This window comes from Magnolia sinica, chromosome 18 (assembly GCF_029962835.1).
Source record: "Magnolia sinica isolate HGM2019 chromosome 18, MsV1, whole genome shotgun sequence".
NCBI classification, from domain to species: domain Eukaryota; kingdom Viridiplantae; phylum Streptophyta; class Magnoliopsida; order Magnoliales; family Magnoliaceae; genus Magnolia; species Magnolia sinica.
Window position 1 is genome coordinate 38,327,397 of NC_080590.1, and position 10,121 is coordinate 38,337,517.

A 10,121-nucleotide genomic window follows, 5' to 3' on the forward strand; every position below is an offset into this window, starting at 1 on the left:
TTTTCTCTCTTTCCCTCATTCTATCTCCTCTCCTAAGCTCCATACGTCTAAGCCTTACCAAGTAATTTCAAGAGCAACAAGTGTGACCCATTTTTCCACCCTCTCATCCCTCATCCCCACCATCAAAATCTCATCATCCACTGTCAAAGGTTAAGCATAGGAGCTAAGGAGGCTAGGGGAGCAAGAAGGAGGCTTAAAGGTGGATGATCTACCGTTGTTTTCGATTTTAAGGGCCCACTTGTTGTGGGACCCACTTGATGTATGCATTGTATTTGGGAGGGCCCAATAGTGGCGGGGTCCCTCCCCTTCACGTGTCATTTTGTCTCTCTCTCTCTCTCTATCTATCTATCTTTCCCCTAGAATGATGTGGGCCCCACCAAATCGTGTTAAATCTACTCCATCCATCAAACGGTGTGGCCCACCACATTTCAGGTGAAATCCACCATCCATTTTGGGATGGTGGGAAGTCCCACATGCTATATAATATATTATGTTTATTTTATATTAATACACACACACACACATACATGCATGGTGGGCCATATACATGTGGCACCCACCATGGTGCATGTGTTGTATCAACGCTGTCCAGCGTCCAGGGACGCTGAACGCGGCTCCACCATGAAGTGTGAATTGTCGTGAGGGGTGGGTAGCTAACAGTGAAGTGTAAACTGACGTGGGGTGTACTAGGCTTGGGGTGGGCCATGCATGCAGGCCCCACCTTGATGTATGCATATAATCCAAGCCGTCCATTCCGTTCCCCAGTTCATTTTAGGCGTTGAGCCGAAAAATGAAGTTGATCCCATTTTTTGGCAGGCCATATCATATGTAATAGTGGTGTTTACTGTTGAAAATCACCTGGATCTTTTTACTTGCCAAAAACAGGCCACATATTGGACTCATTTGGTCAGTCTTGGACCGTAGAATCCAATGGCTGGAGTGAATTCATCTGATGCGGGCCCCACATGGAAAAAAACCACAGAATTTCTGATTTCAAAAAAAAAAAGAACAAGGCGTTGCTGCCGCCGACACACTAGAGACGTGCAGGCATTGCCTGTGGTGTTTGGCGGACAGACAACAGGGACCGTTGGGTCCCAGCCGTGGGCCCCACCATGATGTGTACCACACATCCACACCGTGCATTTTGATGGGGTCCCTTAGGGCTGTGATCCCTCCAAAAATCGGCCGTATACATCGCTCAGGAGGCCCACGTCATAGGAAACAGTGGCGTTGATCGTCTACCATTGGAACCCCTTCTGGTTGTCACAGAAGTTCCGGATCAATATGAAATTTATTTTCCCTCTTCATACGGGTCTCTGTGACCATATCAACGGATTGGATGTGAAATAAACATGACGGTGGGCCCCAGGTCCACGTGACCTTATCAACAGATTGGAGGAAAATAAACATGATGGTGGGCACCAGGTCCACGTGACCTTATCAACAGATTGGAGGAAAATAAACATGACGGTGGGCCCCAGGTCCACGTGGCCTTATTAACAGATTGGAGGAAAATAAACATTATGGTGGGCCCCAAGTACGTGTGACCTTATCAATAGATTGGGTGGAAAACAAACATTATGGTGGGCCCCCATGTCAGTGTGACCTTGTTAAGAGGCTGGATGGGAAATAAACGTTATGGTGGGCTCCACATGGGACCCACTGATGTATGTACTGTAATCCACACCTTCCGTAGTGTGGGCCCCACCATGAGGTATGTACCTCATTTATGCCGTCCATCCTTTCCATCCATATGGGATCCACCATGATGCATATGTTTCATCCCAACCGTCCAATCATTTTGGAGATTATTTTAAGGCCTATGATGGAATAAAAATTATATATATATATATATATATATATATATATATATATAAGACAGATTTAAGATCATGTGGACCACATTATAGAAAACAGTGGGTTTGAACGTCCACCATTAAACCCTTAGGAATTCTAATGGTGGAAATTCTTATCACCACTTATATTTGAGTGTGGTCTATTTGATATACACGTGGCCCGTGTGGTGTGACCCACTTACCATATTTATGACCCATTGTTGAGGTCCACCTTGATTTGTATGAGGTCCGTTGTTGAGGCCGCCTCAATAGATATGAGGCCCATGTTATAAGGCCCATTGTGACGTACGTAAGGCCCATGTGATTAGGCTCGACTTGATGTATTTGTGGCCTGCCCACTGAGGCCGACTTTGATATATATGAGACCCATGGTATGAGTCCCATTTGATGTATTGGAGGCCCATGGGCCGAGGCCCAATAGGAGGTACATAAGGCCCATTGTAGTATAACTCCACCATGGTATATGTGTTGACATTTATAGCGGGCTATGCCTTGGGAGCAATGATAGTTTGATGTCCACATTGTAAGGATAATGTTGGTTAAATGTCTACATTATGACTCTCCATAGGGCCCATTGATAGGCCCATACTTGTAGCATGTAGGCCGTCTAGGCCCATCTTCGTTATGATCAGAGTCCATCACCATATAACATGTTTAGTATAGATCCATGATTCATGATCATACGCATCATATGTATGCTTGATATGAGAAGTGACTGATCATAGCATATGCCTTCGGGCAGATTGTTTATGGGCTCCCTGATAGGCGGAATTACCCTTCATGAGCGCGCGGTACGTGCAAGATTGATGCATGACTGGTAGTGTAATTCATGCACTTTGCATTTGTATGGTATGATTTCTATACGCCTTATCGACATTAGGGTTATGACCTTCACAGACACATTATGGATGGTAGGATCGGATACCGAAAATATTGTTACTAAGCATCAGGGCGCCATAGATGCCCTTAGGTGAAAATTCCTAAACCCGATGGTACCAGAGGATGATTCCAACATCGAAACCGAGTGGATATATGAGCGCACGAAGGCTGAATACCAAGAGGCCACGTCTCCCAATGTGTTGTGGTTGGTTAGAAAGGGGTGTGGCCTTACTCGCCTGAGAGTAGGGGGGAATACTAGGCTGAGTTTGACCAGCTCGTGAATGGATCTGCTATCGATGTGCCGGATAGGTATTGGCAGACTATCGGCTAGGCGGATAGTGAGGTTTCTTACGCTCACTTGGACTGTGCGACTGAGAGAGCGGCAATGCGATTTGGAGTGTACTAAACTTTGGTGAATATTCAGAATGAGAACTGTATTGATATATGATGAGAATTGGCATGCTTGAGTTACATCTCGCATCGCATGGCCGTGTTATGGCCGATAGCATTCATATCTTGCACCGCATAGCCTTGGTACGGCTGTTTGCATTCATGTACTCATCAGCATGATTTCGCATTACTCTGACCTTACATTATGAGCACGCTCATATTGCGCACATACTTACACCACCCTCTGAGCTTTCTATAAGCTTATGCACGATTGATGCGTGCAGGTGACGCCAGGATGCAGCCATATTCTCGCCATGGTTGGAGTCGCAGTCGAGCTTTTGGAGTTTCCATTATTTGCATTATCTTGTATTTCCCCTCAGACGCATTGTACTCAAAAGTTTTTGATCATAGTAGATTTTGTGATGGTGTTCTTGTGGTTATTATTCGTGGGTTATGCTTGTACGGAATCAAAATCATATTTGAAATATTCCTTATAGGATCCCAGGATCAGAACCTGGTGTATAGATGACGGGAGCCGAGAATGGGGTACTACGGAGGCTGTCAGCGCCGGATTCGGCAATCGAAAATTTTGTGAGCCTAGTTTCCGAATTCGGGGCATGACATAGGAGGAATGGGTGATGGGTGTAAGGAATGTTGACTTTGGGGATGTGGGAGAGAGGGGTGCTATGCTTTGTTGGTAAGAGAGGCATGGGTGTTATACTTATTATACTTGAATGATGTGATTGATTTGATAGATTCTCTTAGGAATTACAACGTGTGGTGTTTTTCTCAAAATAAACGCAGGCCCACATCTCTTGGCGCGGGTATCGCCTTAGTCCGCGAGATGCGGCGTCGGAACCACAGCGACGGCGCAGTCGCAATGATACAAGTCTTGGGCTGAGCCAATTCAGATCGATAGGATGTAACTCAAGGTTGCACACAAACACCAGTTTCAGATCGCGGGTCACCGGAATTCGATAGGGAGGACCGCATAAGCCTATGGAACGGTATGGGCTAGGATAAGGGTCTTACAATCGTTAATTGACTTTTATCACAAAAAAACTTATGATCATCTTCATCGACCTTTTTCGATGATAGAAAACTCTTCTGCAGGTTCGATACGTTCTGCACATAAAAATATATACATGTGATACCATCAAACATAGTAATTACAACATCTCCAATCCTCACAATTTTCATGTTTTATCTTCACATATGTAAATTGCACCGCATCACATGACTGATATATGTAAAAATAATATCTGTGTGGAGCCATATGAAACGAAGTGCCCGAACTTAAGATCCATTGATGACTCAAATTCTCTCATGGAATCACTATAGATAGTACATTCCCGTCTTCAGATTAATTATATTTTTCAACTAAGTTTTATTGGTAACCATTTGAATATAATGTTTGATCGTGTGAATCAGGTTTGTAATTTTTCTAATGTGCTTTCTTAAGTTTATAATTTTTGTGTAAGTGACCATTCTTTTTGCAATTCCAACACTTACATGTTTCGTGCCCTTTCGACTTGCATTTTGTTTGATATCTTCTACCAATACCCTTCTCAGTAGATCTTCCTTTAACCATCATAGCATCACTAGAAGATTCCCTATGCATTTTTCTATAAGACTCTTCGGTAATCGACATGAACATGGCTGACTCCATACTGAGATATAAACCGTTGCTAAGATTCATTATCAAATCATCACGAATCTGGTATTCAACAAAGAAGAAGTGTAACCTTTTCTTTATTATCAATCTTCACATCGACCACCTCCAATATGTTAATTAGGGTATTAAACCCATTAAAGTTTTCATGTAAAAGAGGACCCCTACTTTATCTTCAAGTTGTACAGTTGCTGTTGAAAGAAGATTCTGTTTGACATCGATTTTCCTTCATACAAATTTCACAATTTATCCTACAAACCTTTTGCAGTGGTTTGATTGGACACGTTGAACAAAATTGAATCATCTAGTGTAAGAAAAAGGTCTGTCATGACTAATTGATTTTTTTACTCAAATACATCGTCGTTCATCTCTACAAGATATTTTTTTTTCTTGAATCACAATTGCACATCATTCCTTCACCAACACCGTATTCATCTTCAATTTCAACAATACATAATTAGATATGTTGAACTTTAGCACATCGAATCGGGTAGAAATTAATCCAATCATATGAAACATAATTACAAAATAAATGCAAAAACTGATTACACACACACACGCATATACACATAAAAAAACATATAATTACTAATTATATAAATCAATGATTAACACTATACACAAATCTATCACACATATAAATGTTCACACCTTATATAGATTTATTGAGGTGCGTATGCATGAATTGTTGGATGAATGGATTGATTTATGCATGTATACTTCCATGAATGCAAGTATAAATGTATGCGTATACATAAAGGTGTACAAAATGTCATGCCCTAAAATTTGAATACAAAGTGTACACCCTCAAACCTGAGTTATGGAATATGACTTATACATAAAGTGTACTAAAACTTCATATGTTGATTGGTTTAATTAGAGGTGGGAATTACATTCATTCTAAGTTCCATCCAAGTCCATCAATTTTCATTCACACATACATAACTCTTAGCAACATTCAACCATGAACATATAGATATCCATACTTACTCAAATAATATTAATTCTAAACATTATTCATTGCTTTTAGCGACCAACTAAAAATCTACTCATTCCGGTATAAAAATTTCTAAATGAAATAGAACCAATTGAAATTCTCAAAATCTAATAATTATTACTACTATGCGAGATGATAAAATCAACTATCCTAAATAAAATAAGATGTTTAAAAATGTTCTAATGCTGTCAATTCATCTTCGGACAAATACAACCACGATTCACGTGGGTCATGTTCGGGTTCCACTGCATGCTCTAGATTCTGAGCAACTTCATTAACTGTACCTTCATTTGTATGATTTTCATCAATAAACGGGTAAGCTGGTCAGGCTTAGTGAAATACCCCAGCATAGTTTATGCACATACTAATTAAAATAGTACAAGATATATAATGCAATATGGCATGAATGCACATAATATATGAATGCATTAGATGGGGTGATCATTAATCTGCTTGGGTTGGATAATCGTCAACCTGCATCTACTCGTTGAGTAGGCTTCTACATTTCGATAGGCATAAGTATAACTCATATCTAGTAACGATTCTACCAAGATTGATGTTCTTATAAGGAGGTCCCCAAGATCAACAATGCAAAGTATTTATGCGGTGGATGATGTACGATTTCATCATTTCATAGCTATTCATAATTCTTGTCTTATTAGGGATCTAGGTATGAGATTCCATCATGTTCCAATAATCAAATGTGAGATCATAGATTAGCATGTGTCACAATTTCATATATTATCACCAATTAAATTAACAAAACAATACATTAATTGATATAACACATCAATCAAACAACTACACAATCAATTCTACTTTAATTTCCATGAACATGAGACATGTTGGAATTACTCACCTGAGTCTAGTAATGAAAAGTTCACAAGATGATTAGATTGATTTGAATTGAAAATCCAAACAATCATATACACCACATTATTATTTAATCCAATTTTATCACATAGTGGGGGGCCTACCTTTGATTAATCACCTTAGGTGGCTAACCACTATTCAACAAACCTTAAATAATTTATACATTTTTAATAAGTTCTTGATTGAAGATTAATTTAATATTGTAAAAGTTTTTCCTTTATTCTCCGATTCAGCGGTTATTTACTTCTTTGGATTAGATTCAAACTGTTTATTGGCTTCCACTTGATCAATTTAAGAAAAAGCCAATAATTATCTAAATCTAGACTATCTAAAATCCACAATTCCGTTAAGATCATGTTAATAATAACCCTTCTTACGATCATTGTGGCCCACCAGACGATCGAAGTCATCCACAGTTCCAGATGTCATGATAGATTTATCTAAGAATGTATATAAATGGTAGGAATCAAATCTGATATGTAAGATCACCTATCTTAGAATAAAAAATACAAATTAATGTCTATGATTAGGTCTAATTAGGGTAGCCCATCCGATGGTCAGATTGATTTGAAAGTTATAGCTCTTGTATATTTTGGCCTTAGGGATCGTATGATCTGTACAAATTTGACGTGGCATAATCAGATGCACACAAAATCAATCCCTGCGATAAGAAACTTCATATGGAATCTTAACTTTCTATCATCTTTATATTGTATCTATCCACAGATCAATGTAATGAATGCATGGCCGATTCACACCGTTCATTGCATAGATCGAGTTAAATGAAAGAAAGAACATAAACTTGCTGAATCTAAGCTCTCTAAGCTCTCCTTACGAAACATTTCTTAAAAGGAAAGGCTTATTGGGAGGTTGATAGGTATGGGGGGAGGGAGAGAAAAATGGAGAGGGATTAGGTAAAAAGATAAGACTAGAGATTACGATTAGATAGAAGACTAATGATAGGATACTAAAGATAGGGTTTTGGATAAAAGGGAGAGATGGGATATAGAATCTCTCTCTCTCTCTCTCTCTTAATTTTAAATTTAAAATAATAATAATAATAATAATAATAATAATAATAATTATTATTATTATTATTTTAATTTATTAAAAACCATGGGTGTTACACAAAATCTCAGGTCACTAGATTTTTCGGGAGGAATAGTTGCTGAAATGGAGGTAAGTAATTGTTAGAGAGGAGAGGGGTGCCATATGATATTCTATCATTAGTTGAAAGGAGTGGCATGGAGTGTAGAAAGAGGAAAGAATAGGTTTATTTTAACTTATGGGAGATCATTTCATTTTTCAGGTGAAATTTACTTTACACATCAACCCACAATTATTGCTATCGAAGCTCAAGCCATACCACATGGTAGGATGCACTTGAAGTGTCATCTCTTATGTGCTTTAGCTTCATTTTTCGGCAACAGACTTGTTTTGGCTTCTTGACCTCCAAAACACTATGGTTTGGGCACTGGTAAAGTTCTTTAGAGTATTAGGTTGGGATTTGGGCTTGATTCCTGGTTCTAAATTTAGCTTGAATTGTTGTGCAGAAGCCCAATTTTCAGTCCAATCAAAAATTCAATCAATCCAACCAAAGATTGGAATTCGGGCTCATTGCCCACTATAATGTTTTGGACAATTTCGGTTCGATCGAAAGTTTGCACTTTGGTTCAATTCGGTCTAACTAAAAATCTATTCGGTTCGACTAGACTTAATGCATAAGTGCGGGTTTTGTTTTTAATTGTGTACATAGAGTATATCTCTTGTAAGCACAGATTAGGGTTAATACAAAACATTTAAGAACAGGAGAGGGCTTGAGGTTTTGGAGGGAGGAAATTAGAGTTTTTAAATCTGTAAGTTATTCCATCTCTCGTAACTTTTTGATGTAGTGGATTGTTTGTCGCTTGGTGTCGTGGTTTTTCCTACAAGATTTTTTCCATGCATATGAAATTTGTGTTTTATTTGTGGTTGGTTGAATTTTTTTTTTCTTTCCCTATTGTGTCGTGTAATTTCCTCTGAGGTTATTGTTGCATCAGAAAAATCATGTTAGGCCTTGTTGCATCCCCAATATGAATTTGGTCTGAATTTGCCTTAGATTTAGCCTAATTTTAGGGTGGGCTAAGGCTTAGCTTTGGCTTGGGTATAGACTATGGCTTGGGTATAGGCTATGGCTTGGCTTTTGGGTATTTAGGAAATATCAATGCTTTAAATGTTCGTGATCTTAAGTTGCTTGCTTGGGTGGGGTGTCTATACTAGTGCAGTTGAAGATTATTGTTGGAAGTTATTCAAAGGTAGATAGGTAGTTGTCTTGGGAGAGGATATTGTAGGGCAGAGACCCTTTCTTGATCCTGCCCTCTTCTCGAGGAGCATGGGAAAGAGGTTATGTTGGTGTTGGTGTGGGGAGGATATGAGTATTTTGGGGTTCTCTTTTAGCTTTGGCTATAACACACCATTTAGCCTCTCAGTGGTTTATGGAGAGGTTTTGGTGGATGGATATTTAGGTAATGGACCTATATTTTGTAAGGAGTGGTGTTTGTTTAGATCAATTGGCAACATGCTTAGGTTTTTCCACTGTGAGTCTTCTTATTTATTTTAGTTGCTGCCATGTGAACATCTTTCTCTTTTTTTTGAATTTTGATTCTATTTTGTCAAGCCTGTGGCCATGTGCTAAAATGTTGATGTGGTGTGTAGATTGAGTTGTGGAATAGCAGATGTTAGCAAGTTGCGGTGCTCTTTTGATAGGGAAGGCTCAACTAGTTTGGATAGATCGACGATGGGGTTTGCGTATATCAGTGGGTCAGGTGTGGCAGTATGTTAAGAGTTGTTGCATCTGAATCAATAGAGTGGATGACCAAATTGATGGCGGCCTGCAACTTTGCTAGGGTTTCTTGTTGGGGGGGCACGGAAGCAATATCAGAGTCGAATCACACAAGTAATAGGAAAACAAAAACAAGCAACTATAGAGAACACAAGAATTTACGTGGAAAAATCCTTGCAGGAGAAAACCACGGCACAAAACGATAAACAATCTATTATGAAAACGAATTACAAGAGATGGGATCAACTTATGCGAAAACCCAATAAAAATATTCTCGAAACTCTAGATTTTCTTTAGAACGAGTTCTCAATACCCTAATCCCATGTTACACCTGTGTACATAACCCCATATTCAGAATTAGAAACAAAAACCCACACTTACGTAGAAACTGCGTGATCTTACCATCGGTCAATCGACATCGATCGAGAATCCTTTGATCAATTGATCCCACAATGTTCAATCAATCGAACATGCTCAAAATTATCTAGAGAGCTAACATGATATTTTAGAGTCATCCCGATCGATCGAGCCTCAATATATGTTCAGTCGATCGAACTTGTCCAAAACTATCCAGAGTGTTAATTGAAATTTTGGAAATTTCTCGATTAATCGAGGCTAGAGTCGATCGATCAA